Source organism: Bos indicus x Bos taurus, chromosome 5, assembly GCF_003369695.1.
Source record: "Bos indicus x Bos taurus breed Angus x Brahman F1 hybrid chromosome 5, Bos_hybrid_MaternalHap_v2.0, whole genome shotgun sequence".
Lineage (NCBI taxonomy): Eukaryota > Metazoa > Chordata > Mammalia > Artiodactyla > Bovidae > Bos > Bos indicus x Bos taurus.
This window is the reverse complement of record NC_040080.1, coordinates 40,510,729-40,528,041: the sequence shown is the minus strand read 5'-3', so window position 1 is coordinate 40,528,041 and position 17,313 is coordinate 40,510,729.

Here is a 17,313-nt window from a genome sequence, read left to right as displayed (position 1 = left end):
TGCTTTCATAAAAGAGACCTAAAAGAGCTCCCCTGCCCCTTCCACTGCGTGATGATGTAATGAGAAGTCTTCTACCCAGACAAGAGTCCTCACCAGTCCACATTGGCACCCTGACCTCAGCCTGTCAGCCTCCAGGCCATTTGGAATAAATGTGGTTTATAAGCTACCCAGTCTGAGGTGTTTTGTTATAGCAGTCTGGACTAAGTTGCTGGTTAAATGAGATAAGCAAAGAAAAACAATTATTCTACGTTAAAGCAATATTACTTTCCTCTAGTAACCTCTGGCACTTCCTTAGCCAATAGTGCAAACAGGTACATAGTTCTCTATGGCCTTTCCTCTAGATCTGCATTTACCAAATTTTAGTGTCATAAGTATTACTTAGAGTACGTATTACAATTCATGGCTCTAGGCCTTTCAATGATACAGTGGATGTGAGGCAGGGCCCAGAAATCAGCATTCATAATCAGAACCACAGAGGATGGCTATGGAATTGCATTTAGGCCACATTTTGAGAAACGCTAGTATGTGGGATTTCCATGACCACTTAGTACTTGATATCTTACAAATTTTACCAAGATAGTAAGAGCTGCTGCTGCTGCTGCTAAGTTGCTTCAGTCGTGTCCGACTCTGTGCGACCCCATAGATGGCAGCCAACCAGGCTCCCCCGTCCCTGGGATTCTCCAGGCAAGAACACTGGAGTAGGTTGCCATTTCCTTCTTCAATGCATGAAAGTGAAAAGTGAAAGTGAAGTCACTCAGTCGTGTCTGACTCTTCGCGATCCCATGGACTTCAGCCTACCAGGCTCCTCTGTCCATGGGATTTTCCAGGCAAGAGTACTGGGGTGGGGTGCCATTGCCTTCTCCAATAGTAAGAGCAGACACATTAAAATAGATTTCCCAGGAGAATTTGAGTCAAAGTCATAGTGATTGGTCCACATTTCATGATCATAATAACTGTACTTCGTGAGGTGAGGAGGCTGGGTATGAGATGACATTGGGAAATTTCTTCTCAATGATGAGAAATTTCTCTCTGTCATAAAAATTCTGTCCTGACTGTTCACTTTTAGTTAGGTGAGAGGCAACCAGGTTTGAGCTGTCATGGATCCAAATGTCCACCACAACATAAACAAAACTTTTAATATTTTGGGAGTAAACACCACGACCCACCTCTACATTTCTCCCAGGAACCCCTAAAAGGTCACATCTCTCAAAGAGGGTTACTGGAACCAAGAACAACTTCATCACAAATTTTTTAAGAGGAACATTTACTAGAAATTAGATTGCATTCAAAGTATGCACATTTCCCCAGTGAACATTTGTGGCTTCAGAGGGAATTTTCCATTTGCTTATCAGCAGTGACACTCTTTCTCATGTGTTGAATAAAAGCATTTGCATCATCTCAGTTTCCTGGCTCCATCATAAAGACAAGAAATTTAGTGAAAGCAAATAAAGCTTTACCACATATTTTCAGTAATTAAGGACTTGTTAGTTGATCTATTTAGATCAACACTTCAGCTCTCTGTCTAAAGTATTTGACACATTTATTTAAAATGAAAGCAGAGGCTTGTTTTCTAAAATTATTGACATTTGGGGAAATTTTAAGAAATACCAGTCACAGAAATAAAGAACCTTCATAATTCACTCAACAGCAGTGATCCTGTTGTGCTAGAAGCTCCCTTAATTACTATGTCTTGGTTAATTTTTGTAACTGTTGTTGCTGGAGTTCAAAATAACATCTCTCTCAGTTGTAAAATATTGTTTTCTTTTGTCTGACTGGCTAAACTATATATAGAATTAGACATTACCGCTTTTCTAAACTACTATTTTTTGAGAATTAAATTCTAAATAGTCTGATACAGAATATTTTTCTAAAGCACCCACTTTTTCCATGACTGGACCACACAGTTTGAATATGTTCTCCCGTTCAGAAAGAGGAAAATAGAATCATACTCTACGTAGCTTCCTTCAGGTTCAAGTTTAGTGAGTGCGTTTTGAGAGATGCCATGGAAATAAAGCATTTGCCCCAATTTTTCTGCTTGACTATTTATGGAATTGTGTTGGGGACAGTTTCATTATTACATGGATTTGAAGCCACACTCAGTATGGTTAGCACTGAGAGTAGATCGCCTGCACAATTCCCCCCACCCTGGCAGTGGGTTTTCAGCCATAATGAGAGGCAGTCCAGGCGCCCGACCTGTGTGGTGTGGGTGGTCTTTAACACCTCTGTCCCCGGCTGAAAGCTGAAGGAGGAAATGATGGACAGTTCTGATGCTGTCTAGTCACCAAGCTGCAGACACAGGGATACCAGCGGCAGGACGCTTCCACCCAGATGGCCTTGCAGTTCTGCACCACAAGCGCATGGAGCTGGGTGAGGGGAGTTCCAAGCCAGCATCTCTTCAAAGCACACAAAATATTTATGCCAAGCTCTTTAGTGATTTGAAGGAAAGTGTAGAAATAATGTCCCTAGGTTGGTTCCTAGAAGAGAAGGCAGTTGAGACCAACCTGATTCACCTACCCAGTAGATAAAGAGTCATTCGAAAACACGCCCATGGTTTTGGCTCAGGCAGATCGCTGCCAAATCCCAGCTCTGCTCTCACCAGATGTAGGATTTGGGGTAGATGTTCCGCCTCCATGAACCTCAGTGGCCGAATCTGTGAAAGATGCACACTAATCTCTACCTCTCCAGGTTCCTTTAAGGGTACGATAAACATGCACACGATGCGCTTAGTGGAGCGTGGAGCACACGGAACAATGTTAGCTCGGTGTGCTCCACTCACCCTCTCCACGTGCTCTACCCACCCTCTTCACCAATTCTTGAAAATTTCCACCAGAAGCTTGATTAGCTGATTGCCCCTACCACAAAGGAAGAGGCTATTACTATAAAGACACTGTGAGATGCAAATATTGCCTCTTGGAATGGGATAAATATTCCATTTTTCTCTTGTATCAGAGCCAAATATTTTACATCCATTCCTTTTTAATACAACATTTTTAAGATGCAGGCACTTTTATTATTTCCTTCTGTAGACTTTCTTTGGGCTCTATTTGCTGTACTTTTAAATTTTCCTAAGATGAAAATTAAAATCACCAATTTTCAATCTTTTTCCCTAACATACATTTAAAGCTTAAATTCCCTCTAACACATTTTTAGCTGCACTTTGACAATTTTAATCTGTCAATCTTTATTTTTACTGCTTCAAAATATTTGCTAATTCCCAACGTGATTCTTATTGAACCAGTTGTGAAATTTAGCCATGTATGCTTGATTGCTAGTCAGTTGGAGACTTCTAGTTATGAGATACCTAGCTAATGATATTTATCTTAATTTCATTTTTGTTAGAAAAAATACTCTAAATGATGTCAAGCTTTTAAAATTTGTTGATGCTGGCATTATGGCCTAGCATATGGACTGGTTCGGTAAATGCTCTATTGTGTACTTGAGAAGATTATCTGCCATTGTCAGCTTTGTTGTTGTTGTTCATTCATTCAGTCATGTTAGACTCTTTGCGACCCCATGCACTGCAGTACACCAGGCTTCCCTGTCCTTCACCATCTTTCTGAGCTTGCTCAAACTCATGTTCATTAAGTTGGTGATGCCATCAAACCATCTCATCCTCTGTCATCCCCTTTTCCTCCTGCCTTTAATCTTTCCTGGTATCAGAGTCGTTTCCAATAAACTGGCTCTTTGGATTAGGTGGCCAAACTATTGGAGCTTCAGGTTCAGCATCAGTCCCTCTAATGAATATTCAGGATTGATTTCCTTGAAGATTGACTGGTTTGATCTCCTTGTAGTACAAGGGACTCTCAAGAGTCCTGTCCAACTCCACAGTTCAAAAGTATAAATCTTCAGCACTTAGCCTTCTTTATGGTTCAACTCTCACATCCATACATGACTACTGGAAAACCATACTACTACTACTAAGTCACTTCAGTCGTGTCGGACTCTGCGACCCCATAGACGGCAGCCCACCAGGCTCCCCTGTCCCTGGAATTCTCCAAGGAAATGGCAACTGGAGTAGGTTGCCATTTCCTTCTCCAGTGCATGAAAGTGAAAAGTGAAAGTGAAGTCGCTCAGTCGTATCCAACTCTTAGCAACTCCATGAACTGCAGCCTACCAGGCTCCTCCACCCATGGGATTTTCCAGGCAAAAGTACTGGAGTGGGGTGCCACTGGAAAACCATAGCTTTGACTAAATGGACATTTGTTGGCAAGTGATGTCTCTGCTTTTTAATATATTGTCTAGATTGTTCATTGCTTTTCTTCCAAGGAGCAAGAGTCTTTAATTTCATGGCTGCAGTCACCATCTGCAGTGATCTTGGAGCCCAAGAAAATAAAGTCTCTCACTGTTTCCACTGTTTCTCCATCTATTTGCCATGAAGTGTTGGGACTGAATGCCATGATCTTTGTTTCTTGAATGTTGAGTTTTAAGCCAGCTTTTTCACTCTCCTCTTTCACCTTCATCATGAGGCTGTTCAGTTCCTCTTCACTTTCTGCCATTAGGGTGTTGTCATCTGCATATCTGAGGCTATTGATATTTCTCCAGGAAGTCTTGATTCTAGCTTGTACTTCATCCAGCCAGCATTTTGCATGATGTTCTCTGCTTATAAGTTAATTAAACAGGGTGACAACATACAGCCTTGGCATACTCTTTTCACAATTTTGAACCAGACTGTTGTCCAGTTCTAACTGTTGCTTTTTGATCTGCATACAGGTTTCACAGGAGGTGGTAAGGTGGTCTGGTATTCCCATGTCTTAAAGAATTTTCCAGTTTGTTGTGATCCACACAGTAAAAGTCTTTAGCATAGTCAATGAAGCAGAAGTAGATGTTTTTCTGGAACTCTCTTGCCTTTTCTATGATCCAACACATGTTGGCAATTTGATCTCTGGTTCCTCTGCCTTATCTAAATCCAGCTTGAACATATGGAAATTCTCAATTCACTTACTGTTGAAGCCTTGCTTGAAGCATTTTGAGCTTTACTTTGCTAACATGTGAAATGAGTACAATTGTGTGGTAGTTTGAACATTCATTGGTATTGCCCTTCTTTGGGATTGGAATGAAAACTGACATTTTCCAGTCCTGTGGTCATTGATGAGTTTTCCAAATTTGCTGGCATATTGAGTACAACACTTTAACAGCATCATCTTTTAGGATTTGAAACAGCTCAGCTGTTCCACCACCTCCACTAGCTTTGTTCATAGTGATTCTTCCTAAGGCCTACTTGACCTTGCATTCCAAGATGTCTAGCTTGGTAAATTTGTTAGTGTGTTATTCTGATTGTTGTTTTCTTCTTGATTCTATGTGTTTATGCTTGCTCTATAGCTATTGAGAGAAGTGTATTAAAGTCTCAATTTGCGTAGACTCTCTGCATCCTACTGAATTTGAAGTGGCATCATCTTATGGTTTGGATTTATATTTCCTCGTGACTAATGATTTTGGGCATTGTTTCACATGCTTATTGACTACTTGTATATGTTCTTTGGAAAAATATCTGTTCAACTCCCTTTCTCATTTTCAGTTGTTTTTCTTACAGTTTTGTACAGGTCTTCCTTGATTTATGATGAGATTATATCCCAAAAAATTTACTATAAATTGAAAGTGTCATAAATTGAAAATGTGTTTAATATGCCTAGTATACCAAACATCATAGCTTAGCTAGTCTACATTAAAAGTGCTCAGAACACTTGTTTAATCTACAGCTGTGCAAATTCATCTAACACAAAGCCTACTTTATAATAAAATAGTAAATACTCAAAAAATGGAAATATTAACTATTATTATTATAATAAGTGAGGCTAAAGATCATTTTCTTTAGAAGCATGTATCTATGATTTGCAGTATACTACAATCCAGACACATGAATTATTAAAATGTTCCTCAATAGCATTCAAAAATAGAAATACATAGGAAGATTTATGAAGAGCTAGAAATACACAAAATTATAATATTGTATTTTATTTGTTTAGCAAATGTTTATCAAATTGCTACTATGTGGAGATCACTGGAGTAACCTCTGGATTAAAGAGCTAGATGAAATTAGTATGATACGGATCTTCCCCTTGTCAGAATTTATAACCTAGCAAAGATCACAGATGAGTACATAACAAAATAAGAGAGTAAATGAAAGAAGGGAAATGCTGAGTGTGGCCTGCCCATGAAATTGGTAAGATTTGATGTTGCAAATAAGAATTGTGATGCTGTAGTATTTAGGGAGTTAGTGCCATGCAGTGGTTATGGAATTGGAGTCAGATGTGCCCAGGTTCAAATCCCAGCATTTTCACTAAGTAGCAGGGTTACTGGGCAAATGCTTTGACCTCCTAAACATTTTCTTTTTAATTTTATAATAAGAATGATCTTTCCAATTTCAAAATGTTTAATGAGAATTAAAACATATTATGTAACAATAAGCATGATACCTGGCAGAAAGAAAATGGTCAATGATTAGGGAACTTTCTGGAGTGCTGGAAATGACTGGTGTGATGGTTACATGGGTGTGTGTGTGTGTGTGTGTGTGTGTGTGTGTGTGTATCAAAACTCATTGAACTGTACATTTATTTATTCTTAATTGTATATAAATTACCTAAATAATTTTGATTTTAAAAATCATCAGTTACCTCTTACAGAGGTAATTCTTGGGCTTGATGACATCTTTTTAGAAAAGTTTTATAAAGCATTTGCAAAGTGGCATGGACCAAATTTGTTAGCCTGTGCCTTCAGTACCTAGTGACTCCCTAAAATCTCCCAGGCAAAAATAGAGTCTTCCTGCAATGCAGAACCTCCACATCTCAAGGCTCTACATCTGGTAACACTCCTATACTATGATGGCTAATCTTATGTGTCAACCAAGAGGGTGTTTTTGGATGAGATGAAACCTGAGTAAAGCAGATTGCCTTCCATAATGTAGTTGGGTCTCATCCAGTCAGCTGAAGGCCTCAATAGAACAAAAGACCAGCCTCTCCGTAGCAAGAGGGAATTCCCCAGCAGACTGCCCTCAGACTTGAACTGAAGCATCAGCTCTCCTGGGTCTTCAGCTAGCTGACCCAAACTACAAATTTATGAGTTTCCAGCCTTATTATGATATGAACCAATTCTCTTCTTTCATATATACACAAGCTATTAGTTTGTTTCTCTAGAAAACTCTGACTAATCCATATACTAAATTAAATTACATGATGAGATGCATGACTTTGTGGTGGTTCAGTCCCTTGGGACTTTTAGAAGCAGAGTTTCCTGGGAAAAAGCAGTTTCCAGTGAATGACTTTGATGACACTTTATGATTTGGAAAATGAAGATGAAAGGGGGACCTAAAATATATAAGTTCATCATCTGTGTTTACTGCCAGGTACTCTACTACAGCCATTATATAAAAAGCCAGTTCACTGTATAAAATCAAACTAAGCACTATTAATGGCTTCCCTGATACCTCAGTTGGTAAAGAATCTGCCTGCAATGCAGGAGACCCCAGTTCGATTCCTGAGTTGGGAAGATCCCCTGGAGAAGGGAAAGGCTACGGCACTCCAGCATTCTGGCCTGGAAAATTCCATGGAATGGCAAAGAGTCAGACATGACTGAGCAAATTTCACTTTCTTTTTAAGCACTATTAACTTTACTGTCAAGTTACTATCTTTTTTTTTTTTCCTACTGATTTTGAAAAATTTACAAAATATTATTATAAAGACAATAGACTTCAGGAATTTTCAGCCCTGGTTTTCTAGGTCTACTCCTCCTTGAAATAGATTTCCAAAGAAAAAATTGATTAAAAGTTTCAAAACACTTAAATTGAGAAACTCAGCCATAAAACCCATGATAAATTTACCAGAGCTTTAAAAACAATAACCACAAAACTTCACTACAAAAGGCTATTCCCAGTGAAGAATAACTTCAGGGGATATTCTAGTGTAAAAGCTGAGTATGTATAAACATGATGAATTTCTACAATGCTTTCTTTGCACACACTCTTTAAATATTTGTTTACTAAATAAATGAGTGAGTCCATAAGGAAGCAACATTAAGAGAGCTGCAGATGCAATTTTATTATAAACATGCAACTTTAAAACCAGGAATTGGCTGAATCACACAAGCAGCGAGTATGGCCACTTCCCATGGGAAATTACTAGGACCTGCCTCACAGACAGCGCCTGGCAAGCTACAGACAACAATAAATGTTTGCTAAACTGAGTCATGAATATAAAATCTGTGTGGGAAATATATGTTTTCAATGCCTGTAAGAGGGAACTGCCTCCTAGGTGATATTGCCTTGTAATAAGCTGCGCAGCCCTCACAAACCAAAATTTATGGAGTCAAATTAGTTTTCCCTGTATAGAACTTCATCCTGCAGAGACTGGAGCCAGAGGAATTCTGTAGCAGTAGCTGCTCCCTGCTGCCTTGATGAATCCTGGGACAGTTCTGCTGAAATCAGTGTGCAGACAAACTGCCTGGAGTCTTGTTAAAATGCAAGGTTTGAGTCACTAGGTCTGCGTCGGGCAGAGTCTGCGAGATTCTGCATTCCAATAGCTACCAGGTAGTGCTGAAATGGAGTCTATAGGCCATACTTGGGGCATCAAAGTCATAGAGCAAGAGGAGAATTTCTTAGTAGCCAAGCAGAATAAGCAGTTATAGGGTGATTTGGGGTCTGAAGACTGGTTATATGATCTGAGAAGAGTCATTTAACATCTCTGTATCCAAATTGCCTCATGGGAAGAGGGCATCATCATAATAATAGGGTGATAATACCCACTTTATAGGATCCTTGTGAGAACCAGTGGGTGCGTGGGTGCGACGTCGATTCAGTAGTGTCCAACTCTTTGTGACCCCATGGACTGTAGCCCATCAGGCTCCCCTGTCCATTGGATTGTCTAGTCAAGAATACTGGAGTGTGTTGCCATGTTCTTCTCCAGGGGACCTTTCGAACCCAAGGATTGACCCTGAGTCTCTTAAGTCTCCTGCATTGACAAGTGGGTTCTTTACCACTAGCATCACCTAACTTACTGGAAACATGTAGGGGTGCACTCTGTACACAGGCAGTGCTCAGTAACTACTTGCTGAGTGGATGGTAAACACAGGTCATTCACCATCTGTTGTTCTGAGGGCTCTGCTTCTCAGAACATGTGCCCAGGACAGTCCTGGTATTAAGCAGGTGCAATGGCACCCCACTTCAGTACTCTTGCCTGGAAAATCCCATGGACAGAGGAGCCTGGTAGGCTGCAGTCCATGGGGTCGCTGGGAGTCAGACACGACTGAGCGACTTCACTTTCACTTTTCTCTTTCATGCATTGGAGAAGGAAATGGCAACCCACTCCAGTGTTCTTGCCTGGAGAATCCCAGGGGCAGGGGAGCCTGGTTGGCTGCCGTCTATGGGGTCGCACAGAGTCGGACACGACTGAAGCAACTTAGCAGCAGCAGCAGCAGACAGCGCTTGGTCAACTCAGGTAGTAGCAGAGCAACTGATGTCTGGAAAGACATTACAGCCTATAGGATGGCTCCCTGTGGCACCAGTAGGAGGGCATCTTCACTGAGAGAGCAGTAACTTTGAGGCCTTGGGTAACTTCCAGACTCCTCTGAGCCACCAATGGGAGACAGAGGAAGCTTGTTCCAATAAAAATGTAGTATTAGAAGAGCTGACCTAACACATTCTTCAACATAAATTGTGTATAAAATCGCCAGCCTGTGATACCTGGCCATATTGGTCCGAGGCAGGTGGTTCATCTGCCCTGGGGTACAGCCTGCAATGATGTTATTAGTACCTTAGGGACCTATTCATCCTTCATATCACCATGATATGACTCCAAGCCACTGGTCCTGCCCTGGACAACGCTCTGCTGAAGGTCAAATGAAGGCATAGTGAACAACTTGTGGAATACTGAACAAAAGTTCACAATAGGAAGGCAGATAGAAACCAGAGAATAACCTGCAGCTCCACTTAAATCTTAATCATCTTTTTCTAGTGAGGATTTGGAGACAGACTCTATTGACACCTTAAGAAAGCCTGCTTTAATCAGCTTTCAGTGAAAATCTAGACTAAATAGCTTAATCTTTGCTAAAAGAAATTAGATATTGAAATCTAATCAAAGTATTTAGACACAATGGTTTAAAAGTTTCTCTTTATCCACCTCTCATAATCTATACATCCCAGTAGAAAAAAGAAGATGTTATCATCTTGCTGAAGGATTCCACTAGATATGGTCTAGGGTTGGCAGATGATATTCAAGCTTCAATTCAAGCTGGGCAAGAAATTGTGTCCATTTCATTTTACACAAAATTTTTAAAAAATTCTTTGTCAGATTTATAATCTAAGATTGCACACACGTTTTCTTAGAATAGCTTTAATTTGTAAGCTCATAATTGGCATCTAATCTACATGACTATTTTCTTTTGATAAAAATTACAAACAGGCTTTTTATATACAGGGTAAGTCCGTTTCAGGCCAGTACAATCCATTAGACTGATGTAGTCTCCAGCACCTTGGGTAAAAAGTATTTCATGAAAAATATAAGATTGTTTGCAACTTTTATTAGTCTTTCTTTAGACTTTGCTTAGAAACTAGTGATGTCACAATTCAAATGAATCCAATTGCTGATAATCTTACAGAATCTCTGTCTTATTATCCCTAAGAAGATTAAGAGCTGATGTGATGATTCTTTTTTACTTTCATCTAAATTATTTCACACTACTTTTCAGTGTCCTGAGCATCTGTCTCCTGTTATTGAAATTAAAAATATAAATTGCCTTCATTGTTGTCTGCTTTATAATTGCATAGTTTTGTTAATAACTAGAAGTGCCCAAACAGACAACAGATCATTTTTCTTTCTTGTTTTTGCAGAGAGAATATCTTTAAAATCAATCTCAACATTTTGACAGAAGCCCACAAATTCAGCTGGTTTAAATCAATGGTTCTATCTCTCAGATCAGTTACGCAGGGCTGCAATCTGTTGCCAGTTAATCCTGAAAGAATCACCAGGAAGGAAAATAGCTTTGGATATTGCAGGATATTTGTCTCTGACTGTGTATGTGATTTTAAAGAATGAGGATTTTTTAAAAAACATTTTAACTGAAATAATGTTGGTCGTGCTCCATGGTATACATTGTCAGGTGTCCTCTCACCATTTGCTCATGTATTGAAGCAGACACAGAACTTCTTTCTTAAGATGCTACTGATTCTGAGCATACCTGTACTCTGAGGGATAGGGCCACCTAACCCTCGTTCATTCATTTTCAAAAGAGGATCCTCAATTTGACTGATTATCTGGCTCTATCTGGCTGATTATCAAGACTATGGAATATTCTTTTCCTACATAAGTTGTAACCATGTTTTCTTAGGTCAGTCTCCTAAGGCAGTAGAAATAAAAGCAAAATAAACAAATGGAACCTCATCAAACTTATAAGTTTTTGCACAGAAAAGGAAACCATAAACAAAATGAAAAGACAACCTACAGATTGGAGAAAATATGTGCAAAGAATATGACCAAAAAGGGCTTACCTTCCAAATTACACTATCAGCTCATACAACTTAGTTATAAACAAACAACCCAATCAAAAAGTGGGCAGACCTAAATAGGCATTTCTCCAAAAACATATAGAGATAGCCAACAGGCAGATGAAAAAATGCTCAATTTATCTAATTATTAGAGAAATAAAAATCAAAACCACAGTGAGGTGTCAACTCACACTGGTCAGAATGGCCATCATTAAAAAGCAAACAAATATTTTCTCATGGTCTTTCTTTTTGTCTTCTTCAAGAGACACTGATGTATAGATCAGTCTTATGGACTCTGTGGGAGAGGGAGAGGGTGGGGAGATTTGGGAGAATGGCATTGAAACATGTATAATATCATGTATGAAACGAGTCACCAGTCCAGGTTCGATGCTCGATACTGGATGCTTGGGGCTGGTGCACTGGGATGACCCAGAGGGAGGGTATGGGGAGGGAGGAGGGAGGAGGGTTCAGGATGGGGAACACAGGTATACCTGTGGCGGATTCATTTGGATATTTGGCAAAACTAATACAACATTGTAAAGTTTAAAAATAAAATAAAATTAAAAAAAAAAGCAAACAAATAATAAATGGTGGAGAGAGTGTGAAGAAAAGGGAACCCTCCTACATTGTTTGTGGGAATGTAAATTGATACAGCCAGTATGGAGGTTCCTTAAGTTTAAAAATAAAGTTGCCATATGATCCAACCATCCCACTCCTGGGCATATATCTGGAGAACACTCTAATTCAAAAAGACACACGGAGCCCAATATTCATAGCAGCACTATTTATAATAACTAAGACATGGAAGCTACCCGTGTCCATTGACAGATGAATGGATAAAAAAGATGTGGTATATATATACATATATATTACTCAGCACTCTTGCACTGTTGGTGGGAATGCAAACTGGTACAGCCACTATGGAGAACAGTGTGGAAATTCCTTAAAAAACTGGGAATAGAAATGCCATACGACCCAGCAATCCCACTGCTGGGCATACACACTGAGGAAACCAGAACTGAAAGAGACACATGTACCCCAATGTTCATTGCAGCACTATTTACAATAGCTAGAACATGGAAGCAACCTAGATGTCCATCGGCAGATGAATGGGTAAGCAATCTTGGTACATATACACAACAGAATATTACTCAGCTATAGAAAGGAATGCATTTTGAGTCAGTTCTAATGAGGTGGATAAACCTGGAGCCTATTATACAAAGTGAAGTAAGTCAGAAAGAGAAAGCAAATATTGTATATTAACGCATATATGTAATTTAGAAGGATGGTACCAACAGTCCTACAACAGGTGAAACATGAAAAGAACAGATTTTTGGCCTCAGCAGAAGGCAAGGGTGGGATGATTTAAGAGAACACCATTAAAACATGTACATTACCATATGTAAAATAGATGACCAATGTAAGTTCAATGCATGAAGCAGGGCACTCAAAGACAGTGCTCTGGGACAACCCAGAGGGATAGGGTAGACAGGGAGGTGGGGGGCGGGGAGTGGTGCTCAGGATAGGCAGACACATGTATATCTGTGGCTGATTCATGTTGCTGCTGCTAAGTCGCTTCAGTCGTGTCCGACTCTGTGCAACCCCATAGACGGCAGCCCACCAGACTCCCCTGTCCCTGGGATTCTCCAGGCAAGAACACTGGAGTGGGTTGCCATTTCCTTCTCCAATGCGTGAAAATGAAAAGTGAAAGTGAAGTTGCTCAGTTGTGTCCAACTCTTAGCAACCCCATGGACTGCAGCCTACCAGGCTCCTCCACCCATGGGATTTTCCAGGCAAGAGTACTGGAATGGGGTGCCATTGCCTTCTCCAGATTCATGTTGACGTATGGCAAAAACCATCACAGTGTTTTAAAGTCCCATTAAATAGTCCCATCACATTCCATTAAAATTAATTAATTAATTTTAAAAAAGAAAGCATGTCTACACAAAATCCTGCCCCCCCCAGAAAAGGGGGGGACCTATTCTTCAACCTGGAACTGAGCCTATTTCCACTGTAAGTTCTCACCAGAGACTAAGACCAGGAATTCCTTTCTATCAAATTCTCTTTAAAGCCCAGTTCTGAGAAGTGTTTCTGAAGAGATTAACCTTTTGGTCTCCCTGCTATTATTTAAACAGACTGCATCTTTTAGGGTTTTTGTAGTTTTCTATGCCCAGATAGCCTTATAGATTCCTTCCTCATCTCAATAATGTCTCTATTCAAATATTATTAGATGAGAAAGGCCTTTCCTAAGAACTTTTTCCAGTGGAGAAATGTCCACTCTCACATCACATTCTCTATTGCCTCCCTCTGGTTTAGATGTTTTCACAGCAATCATGACATAAAATTTATCTTATTTGCTTATGTATTTGTTAACTGCATTCTCTGAATAGAATATTATTCACTGCTGTGTACCTAGTGACTGCCACCTAAAATTTGTGAAGTGCTTGACTGAATATAAACTAAAGAATATTCAGTCCATCTACTCCTGTGTGTTTTACAGTTTTCTCTTATACCAAGATGCACAGAGTAGAAGAAATCTTCATGTAGGGCACCCTGTTTGAGACCCACCATAGAACTGCTTATAGCAAGTTTGGCTCCAGAATAATGTTCTTGTCCTACACTGAGAGATATTATAAGAAAGTTATGTGAAATTATTCTTCATAATATGGGTTTGGACATGGAGTTAAAGTCATCACCTATACATTATCACAGAGAAGGCAATGGCCTGGAAAACCCCATGGATGGAGGAGCCTGGTAGGCTGCAGTCCATGGGGTCGATAAGTCGGACACGACTGAGCAACTTCACTTTCACTTTTCACTTCCATGTATTGGAGAAGGAAATGGCAACCTACTCCAGTGTTCTTGCCTGGAGAATCCCAGGGACGGGGGAGCCTGGTCGGCTGCCGTCTATGGGTCGCACAGAGTCGAACACGACTGAAGTGACTTAGCAGCAGCATACATTATCAGGTGACTGCCACTTTATGCAAACACAAGTGCAGAATTCCTCTCCTGAATTACATATGTCTTTTTAGCTGATGGATAATATCTTTGCTAGTAGAATCTGTGCCCCTGATGAACAGCCATTCAGTCTTCTTTTTAATTGGAATATAATTGCTTTACAATATTGTGCTAGTTTCTACTGTACAACAATGTGAATCAGCTATATATATATATTCCAACCCTCTTGAACCTCCCTCCCGCCTCACCCCCATCCCACTCCTTTAGGTTATCATAGAGCACTGAGTTGAGCTCCATGTGCTGTAGAGCCCTTACCACTCGCTATCTGTTTTAGTGTATATATGTCAGTGCCACTGCCAATTCATCCTCCCCTTTCCTTCCCTGCCACCCATGTCCGCAAGTCTGATCTCTGTGTCTGTCTCTAGTCCTACCCTGATAATAGATTCATCAGTACCATTTTACCAGGTTCCATATATATGTGTCAGTATATGATATTTATTTTTCTATTTCTGACTTACTTCACCCTGTATGACAGACTCTAGGTTTATCCACATTACTATAAACAACCCAATTTCATACCTTTTTTATGACTGAGTGATATTTGATTTTATATATGTACCACATCTTTATCCATTCATCTGTTGATGAATGGATAGATTGCTTCCAATTACTTGCTAAAGTAAATAATGCTGCAGTGAACACTGGGGTACATGTGCCTTTTTGAATTACGGTTTTCTCAGGGTATATGCCCAGAAGTGGGATTGCTGGGTCATATGGTATTTTTATTTTTAGATTTTAAAGGAACCTCCATACTGTTCTCTATAGTAGTTGTATCAATTTACATTCCCACCAGCAATGTAAGAGGGTTCCCTTTGCTCTACACCCTCTCCAGAATTTTTTACTTGTAGATTTTTTGCTGATGACCATTCTGACTAGGGTGAGGTGATAACTCATTGTAGTTTTGATTTGCATTTTTCTAATAATTTGTGATGTTGAGCATCTTTTCATGGTTTCTTGGCCATCTGTATGTCTTCTTTGGAAAAGCATATGTTTAGATCTTCTGCCCATTTTTTGATTATTTTTTATAATGAGCTGCATGAGTTGCTTGTATATTTTTGGAGAGTTATGCTTTGTCAGTTGCTTTATTTTCAAATATTTTCTCCCATTCTGAGGGTTGTCTTCTTGTCTTATTTATGGCATCCTTTGTTGTGCAAGAACTTTTAAGCTTAAATATGCCTTTTTTTATTTTATTCTTATTACTCTAGAAGGTGGGTCAAAAAGGATTTTGCTGCAATTTATGTCAAAGAATGTTCTATGCTTTCTTCTAAGAGCTTTATAGTGTCTAGCCTTACATTTAGTTCACTGTGTTTATTTTTGTGTATGGTGATTAGGAAGTGTTCTAATTTCATTCTTTTGGAATTTTGAGTTTGTTTTTGTGTATGGTGGTTAGGAAGTGTTCTAATTTCATTCTTTTGCATGTAGTTGTCCAGATTTCCCAGTTCCACTTATTAAAGAGGCTGTCTTTGCCCCATTGTATATTCTTGCCTCATTTGTCAGCGATAAGGTGACCATAAGCATGTGGGTATATCTCTGGTCTTTCTATCCAGTTCTATTGATCTATATTTCTGTTTTTGTATTAGTACCATGGTCTTGATGACTGTAACTTTGTAGTATAGTCTGAAATCATGATGCTTGATTCCTCCAGCTCCATTTTTCTTTCTGAAGGTTGCTTTGGCTATTTGGGGTTTTCTTGTGTTTCCATATATATTGTAAGATTTTTTTGTTCTAGTTCTGTAAAAGAATGCCATTGGTAATTTGATAGGGATTATATTGAATCTGTCAATTGCTTTGGGTGGTAGAGTCATTTTCACAATATTGATTATTTCAATCCAAAAGATGTGTATCTCTCCATTTGTTTGTGTCATCTTTGATTTCTTTCATTAGTGTGTTACAGTTTTCTGCATACAGGTCATTTGTCTTCTTAGGTAGATTCATTCCTAGGTATTTTATTCTTTTTATTGCAATGGTGAATAGGACTGTTTCCTTAATTTCTCTTTCTGATTTTTAATTGTTAGTGTATAGAAATGAAAGAGATTTCTGTACATTAATTAATTTTGTAACTTGCAACTTTATCTAATCCATTTATTAGATCCAGTCATTTTTTTGTGGCATCTTTAGGATTTTCTGTGTATAGTATCATGTCATCTGCAAACAGTGAGAGTTTTACTTCTTCTTTTCCAATTTGGATTCCTTTAATTTCTTTTTCTTCTCTGATTGCCATGGCTAGAAACTCCAAAGGTAAGTTGAATAATAGTGGTGAGAGTGGACACCCTTGTCTTGCTCCTGATGTTAGAGGAAATGCTTTCAGTTTTTCACCATTGAGAATAGGTTTGTCAAGTATGGCCTTTATTATATTGAGATAGGTTCCCTCTATGCCCACATTCTAGAGAGCTTTTATCATAAATGAGTGTTGAACTTTGTCAAAAGTTTTTTCTGCATCTACTAAGAAGATCTGTTTTATCTTTCAACCTGCTAATATGGTGTATCACTTTGACTGATTTGCATATATAAAAATTCTTGCATCCTTGGGATAAATCCCACTTGATCATAGCATATGATTCTTTTAATGTGTTGTTGGATTCTGTCTGATAGTATTTTGTTGAGGATTTTTGCATCTATGTTCATCAGTGATACTGGCCTGTAATTTTGTGTGTGTGTGATATCTTTGTCTGGTTTTGGTATCAGGGTGATGGTGACCTTATAGAATAAGTTTGGGAGTGTTCCTCCCTCTGCAATTTCTTGGAAGAGTTTGAGAATAATAGCTGTTAGCTCTTCTCTAAATATTTGATAAAATTCACCTATGTAGCCATTTGAGTCATTGTCTT